We start from the raw sequence: 7,035 nt of genomic DNA, 5'->3' as shown, positions 1-7,035 counted from the left end.
AGCATCCTGCAGATGCAATTAAAAATTCTAATTGTGATGACCAGCATATGGGTTCAGTGGAGTGCACACTCACGCCTGTTGTAGCAGCCTGTCTGTGTGCGCCTGCATAATTCAGACACTCACTGAATGTTATGAGCAGCACAGCCTCGGGCGAGGCAGGTACAACGTCTACAACGTCATTACTTGTGTGCACAGACACTACTTCATGTGTGAGCGCAACCACTTCGACTGTGGGCACATCGGCATGTGTTTTGGATAATTACTGAAACCTGTCCTCGTCTCCGATTGTCATATTCTGGGAATTCATCTCATTCCCGTGCCTTTGCGGATAGTTTGGATGTTTTTCGCGCGACTCCATAAGGCCACACCCTTAGTCACACACAAACTAGTAGCAGCTAACGTGCTTATTCTTTTTAGCAGCTCTGATACGCCTGTGACTTAGCAGGGCGGCCTGTCCTCTGGGGGAGATCCTCTAATAAACTTCCACTCCTCTCAACCTGCACTGGATAATCTCTTCAAATTGTCTCCTAATAACAAGGACGGTTTTAATATCTCCGGTTTATTAGCGCTAAATGCTATCTCATGCATCGCGGTCAGCCTTTGGAAATGCATACAAAATGAGTTGTCCTGGGTTGTCCTCATTCTTCTTACAACGTAGCGTCTTAAATTTCAACACGATACTCGACTGAACAGCCATCGCACCAGATCCACCCAGGGCGGCTGCTGCTGAGGCTCCGCCACGTCGCTGCAATGTTTCCCATGGATCAGCTGTCCAAAACAGATGAAAATGGACGTTGTCCCGTTTTGTTCATGCATGAAGAGTTAAGATCACTTACGGTTGTGCTGTACCATCTGTGGCTACTTCAGTTCAAGTGCTTTACTTTGGTTTTATTTATTTATTTATTTACTTTTCTACAGCAGATGGTAGTCAGACACACGTGCTGAGTAGAACTGCTGCTAGAAACGTGTTAGATTAGCTAAAGTTATCCAATGTATATTGAAGTAAAGTGACTTCAAAGGGCTGTTAGAAGAAGCTTTAGATTTTTGACCACGTCAGCCCACATAAACGTGCTCGGAGGAAGCAAAGCGTCGTGTTGACGACTTTAAAGAGAAAAACAAAAACTGGCTCTTGAGCACGCATAATTAAGGAATAATAAATTTGTGTGGATGCACTCTGAAGATTGTTAAGTGGCTTACTGTATATATAGGTCAATAATTTCCCTATGCATTTAAAGCTCCTGTGTGTGTGTGTGTGTGTGTGTCTGTGTGTGTGTGTGTGTGTGTGTGTGTGTGCTTATAATGATGCAGACAGCAGCTCTGTAGTTTTAGAAGCATTCTGCCACCTCTTCCCCCCCAAGCTTTACTCTTCCCTTTAGGCTCCCTCTCTGCTTCTCTTTCTCACATGCACTCCAACGCGTACATGTTCACACACGCGCACACACACACACACGCAAATCACATACAGTAACAGATTATATACCAAAATGTGAGAAGCACAGGACTCACCATGTTTGTTCTGATTTCTCGCAACACTGAATTCACACTGCAGACCTTAACCGTGTCCCAGCCACCTCGGTTGTTGTCCCGCCACCGCTCCCGCTGGCATTCCAGGACGGGCTGATGTCGAGGGTTTATTTAGTGGGCATAAACAACAGGGACTAAAATTGTAATAGCTGCAAGTGCGACATCCAGGGTTGTTTTCCTGTACAAGTTGTCTCACCAGTTCTGCATGTTTCTTTGCAATTTACTGTTCATTAGTCTCATGAGGGGGCCATGTGTTGACACCCTCTGCACAATATTAAACCAGACCCATATGGTGCAGTACTGAATATTATCATGTCTGAATGACAATTAGGCTTCTCCACATGTCGGCGAAGAGGCTGGAGGAAGCTACGCTCTGCTGCATCAAAGACTGCACATGCTCAGTATTTTACATGGGAAAATTTGTGACAATAATAATAATAAACATTCACGCTGTAGTCCCGACGTCTGGGTGACAAGTAATAAAAAAAAACACCTACATAAACGGCCGTGCGCATTAGAGCCATTTACTGTGTGTTCCTGCCTTCCACCTGGGGATTTTTAGGTGTATAATCAGGACTGAAAAAGCTGATTCCACTCCAGTATTTCTTTTTTGTTCAACTCCACATGTAGCCTACACTTGTCGAAAAGTGAAGAAAATCTTGTCGAAAAGTGAAGAAAATCCTCTCAGAATAATTACAGGCCAGCAACTTTTAATGATCAGCTCTGTGGAGACATCCATTGTTCACATCTTTAATAAAAGCAACAAGAGAACTAAACTGTAAATAGACAGAACAGTCTGGAATCCTTGCCAAATATATGCTGTTAATAGACACAGGAGCACATTTCTGATAGAAACATGGTTTTGAGGCCTCGTTGCAATGCTTCATGCAATTAGGCAAAGTGGACAAGTTGATTTTGTTACCCAATCGCTTCCTTGGCCTCTCGTTGCTCGTTATGCTCCTTCTATAATTGCCATCAAACATTTGACACTTGTCAGAGCTGTCGGGATCAACGTGTTGTTATCCAGTTAAGCGACTCAAACCTTTGAGTTCCTCCTCCACAGTCCCGCTGCTTTCTTAATAGAAAACGCAAGGAAAAACCTTGAGCCTTGATAACGAGGCTGCCTTCCTCAGCAGGCTAATTAATCGTCAAATGTAATGAAATGAACTGACAGGAGATTGTATTGGATCTAAAAAGTCGCCTCATTGAGCTTTTATTCATATATCGGCATTAGAAATAACATTTGCTCAAAGATCAGTGTGACGCATAAATAAACTTTCAGCACTGCGACGTCCTCAGAACTTCGAGGACTCTTTAGAACGGGACAATCCTGCAAATGTTATTCATCAGATATCATTATTGCACATGAATGACAGATAGTGCAGTTCTGATGCGTAAAAACAGCCGTTCAGTGGATCGCAAAGGTGGCGCAATCGCAGCTCATCGATGGGGGGGGGACGGGGGACGGGCCTGTTCCTGCGGCTCCACAGAAGGCTCCACTATTACAGCACCTGAGAGCCTTCAGCCCATTTCATCTCATTAACGACCACAGAGAACGCCAGCGGTGCAATCAAACGTTGCGTCCTACCTGCGTTTCTTTTGCATTATTCATCAGTTGAAACCAACTTATCCAGCGTGTCCAGTGAGGAAGACGAGGAGCTTAACTGAGCCTTTGTTTTCTTGTACCTCCCAAAGTGAGGATTGAACGGGAAGTGCGGCGCTTCCAGGGCTTTCCTTTATGGAAAAAGCCTCCGCGAAGCTGGCGGATGATCAGCCATGAACCTCCCTCGGATTTGGAGATTCCAGTTCAACAACATTGATTTTCGTGTTCATGAGGTAACACAAGCTTTCAATTTTCCTTTTTATTCCCTGTTATTATGAAGGTTTGAGATTTATACTCTGCATATTTGTTGTGGGCGGTGGTAACTCGGTCTGTAGGGTAATGGGCGCAGTGAAGCTGAGGGTTGTTGGTTCCAGTCCCGGTGTGGCCAAAGCTTGTGTGATGTTTTGGTAGCAGAGGGTGTCAGAACACCCTCAGGGTATTGCTGAGGTGCCCTTGAGCAAGGTAGTGAATCCCCCAAAGAAGAACTATTTGGATGTTCACATGGTCTTTTTTCATCTATGAGACAAAAATGTAGCCATTAAAGCACTGTGTGTGTGTGTGTGTGTGTGTGTGTGTGTGTGTGTGTGTGTGTGTGTTTTATCAAACTCCAAACATGTTGAAGTTCTGCTCAATGTGCATATGTTATGATTCCAGTATGTTTCCCCCTCACAGAACACACAACCCCACTGACCCCCCACAGAGCTCCAGCTCTGCGGGCAAACAGGCACACATTCCTCTGTGGAACACTGTCACAGTATCACACGGCAGATGGCTCTGACAGGAATCAGCAGGGGAAACTTTATGGTCGCTTCAGAGGAAAGTTGGGGACATTATTTTACCCCGCAGGGAGGTGCAAAACAGCCCGCAGATCTAACTAGGAAAAGCTGTGAGCAGAAAAGGGAGAGTGGGAACCATCCTTGCAGCGGGGAAGGTGCCATCATTTCAGATCAACAATCATAATCTAAATGTTATGGAATTTTTCCTTCATTCGATGCCAGTTTTCACATTTAAACTATAAGTAATCCATGAGTGTGAGCTGATTCTCGTCGCTATATTCCGGTTAGCAGCTCTGTGACTGCTGTCAGTCGCTGGTGAGAACCTATGTATTCTGTATTTCCATTTCTATATCAGACAACTTCCTCTTTTGTGGCACTTTTCTCCGTGTTGGGAAGTTCAGCATTGTTGAACCGTAACTGTGCACAGGAAGTCACAGGAAAATGCTGATGTAGGATGACTCCGATCGTCTCCTTGTTTGTTTTTCTGTCTGTCTCTATCATTTTATATCAAACTTGTAGCTGCTGACAGGCTGGAAATTGGAAGCCGGCCGTAACTCAACCTTGTTTACAAATTTTAATTGCTTGATTTTATCATAATTCAATTCAGAAGAATTTTCCATCCACCCAGCTCCCCGAACTACCTTCCAGACTCACATCAATCTGATCAGACCTGAACCCCATGAGCTCCTCGCAGACGTCCCTCCCTTCTGCTTACCTCCCTTCCTGCCCATTTGCTAGTTAGTTCCTCCATCTGCCGGCAGATCACTTCTCCGGTAAACCAAGCCATTCGTCTTCTGCTTCCAGAGCTCTGACCTGACCTCTGGGGTGAGTTTGTGCTAATCTAGAATGTCGACTGTGAAAATCCTCACAGAATAGAGGACCAGCTGAGGTAATGTCCTGAAAGCAGTTATAAGTGCTGCATTTAAAGGAGAAGAGGAGGCAGTCAATAAAGGGTTCCAGCTAACAAAGAGGAGGAAGGGAACATTGACATGCATGTTTGCCATCAATTTATTAGCCCAGGAGTGTAGACTCGCGGTGACTCGCCTTGAGTTACCATAATTAGCTGTTTAAAAGCGAATGCAGAAGGCAGCAGCTGCTTCAGACCTTCTGTAGCATCAGACAGGTTGCAGGCTGTACGGAGAAGCTTGTGCAAAATGGTCCCAACATGACAAATTCAACATGAGCGCTCCAAACCTTCTTTCTCGCATCGTTTGGAATCGTTCAGATCGGTTAATCTACGGGCCTGAACTGTTGAGCGGGATCTCGGCAGCGACTGCATGAATATTTAAATGTCATCACAGATGGGAACAAGGTTGGGAGCAGTACCCAAAGAAAGAGAGGCGATTCCTCCTACTGCATTTGTCTCAGAGCTTATTCATTCAAAGACAGTGGTAACTTGTCCAAAGATGAAAAATTGTCGTCTTTGCTCTTTTCTTCAAATCGCAAAGCTGCCGCAGCCCCTTCTTTTTTAACTTTCCATTTTGTTGCGTAAGAAAGTGCTGAGGTCGGTCTGCTTTGTACTGTTGCCTGAGTGGACTTCACAGAAGAGACCCACTGCCCTTGGCACACACCTCCGTCTATAATTACCCCATTTAAAAAGGGCTTTTTTTGGAAAGCAAAGCATGGGGGAGACTGCTGGTAATTGTATCCTTCGCGAGGAGGCCGTCCGTGGGTGGCCTGTGGTGAGTTTCACTGCGATGAGGTGGCTTCCACACAAGACTAATAAGGGGTGACACCGGGTGAAGGTTTTGGAGAGGACGATGATGACACATCAGAAAACGGCTTTACAGTTGGACGAGGCAGCTTTGTTTTGGCTTTCAGCTCCATTCCAAAGCCTTTTCCGTGTTTTCCCTGGCTACTTGTGAGTGTTTGGCAGGGAGACGCGCTTAATCACGTTACACCATGAGCCAATATTGGAGATGGATGAAAACTCCACTTTCAGACACAGTCAGGTGGGTGAGGGGATCCCTTCATGACGTCTAAACTTTATTGAGACTCATCTGTGGGACGCCATGAGTGACTTTGCTCCAGCAAACTCTGACTGACAAAAAGATGCTTTTTATTGTCTCAATACAAGACCGGCGCATTGTTTTCTTTTTCTTTTTTTTATTGTTTCCTTACTGCTCCCCAGCCTGTCTTGTCACCGAAATAGGGCAGCAGAAACAGACGCAGTTGCTTTGAACATTCTGACAGGATTTCAGGAGGCATCTTCAGGGAGCCGAAACATAAGAAATTATGTCTCAAGTGTTGGAAGAAAGAAAATCTGTTCAGGAGCGATGAAAGTTTATTGCTCTAGAGCCAGAATGTGACTATTTTCAGCATCTCAGCGGCTGAGTCTCAGTAGATAAATGACACGCGGAGACCTGCCCACAAGCATAAACACGGCATCATCGCACTGAGACTGACAGTTTTGACTTAGTGATCATGGCAAGTCGGTGTCATATCAGCAAGTGAAAAACCACTTCCTACGTGCATGCTGTGTGACATCAGTGGTTCTAAACTGTAATTAAAAGCTCGAATTCTTCCTCTTAGAACAAGTCTTATACACAGTCCCAGGGTTGACCCCATTTGTTTCTTGCATGTCATGGTCCTGGGTTTCTGGTATCTTGTTTTTTGTCTCCTTTACTGCTCTCTCTTGTTCTCTCTTCTTCTGTCACTCTCTTTAGGCTCACCCAGGCAGGAAACTGGTGGGAGCGTCTGAACCAGCAGTGGCCAATCTCTAGTCAGCTCTCTTTAAAAGGGCCATCACCAGATTGCTCTGCATGTTTCTGGCTTCCCTGAGAGACCAAGTTACCTGCCCTGGCAGCCCTTTTGTTTTTTTTCCTTCTCCCCTGGAGTTTCCAGTGATCTTTGTTGGCTTTTTGTTTGCCTTTTTTCTTTCCTTCTCCTGTATTTGTAATAAACTCACTTTTATTGACTTAAACACTGTGCGCTTCAGACTTCTTTATTTTGGGTCTGCCCCATTACTTCACGCACATTAAATATTAACAGTGTCAAGAAAACAGCTGAGAAGTGAATATAATTCAGAGTTGCTCAGTATATTTCCAATTGTACTGTTGCTATACGACTATGTTAACCCTCTTCCTGCTAGTGTTTACTGTGGAAATGCACAGTTCTGAAACCTATAGAAGC

The 7,035-nt window shown here is 44.9% G+C and overlaps 1 long non-coding RNA gene across 1 annotated transcript; it reads left to right on the top strand.

Moving 5' to 3' along the window:
* The first annotated feature begins 3,022 nt into the window (after positions 1-3,022).
* Positions 3,023-6,829, top strand: LOC130513896 (uncharacterized). The gene is made up of 2 exons (XR_008946858.1): positions 3,023-3,360; positions 6,570-6,829. It is a non-coding gene; the product is annotated as an uncharacterized LOC130513896 (long non-coding RNA).
* Positions 6,830-7,035: the final 206 nt, after the last annotated feature.

The sequence above is a fragment of the Takifugu flavidus genome, chromosome 17 (genome assembly GCF_003711565.1).
Source record: "Takifugu flavidus isolate HTHZ2018 chromosome 17, ASM371156v2, whole genome shotgun sequence".
NCBI lineage: Eukaryota > Metazoa > Chordata > Actinopteri > Tetraodontiformes > Tetraodontidae > Takifugu > Takifugu flavidus.
Note: the sequence above shows the minus strand (reverse complement) of the source record. Positions and strands in the feature narration are given on the sequence as shown.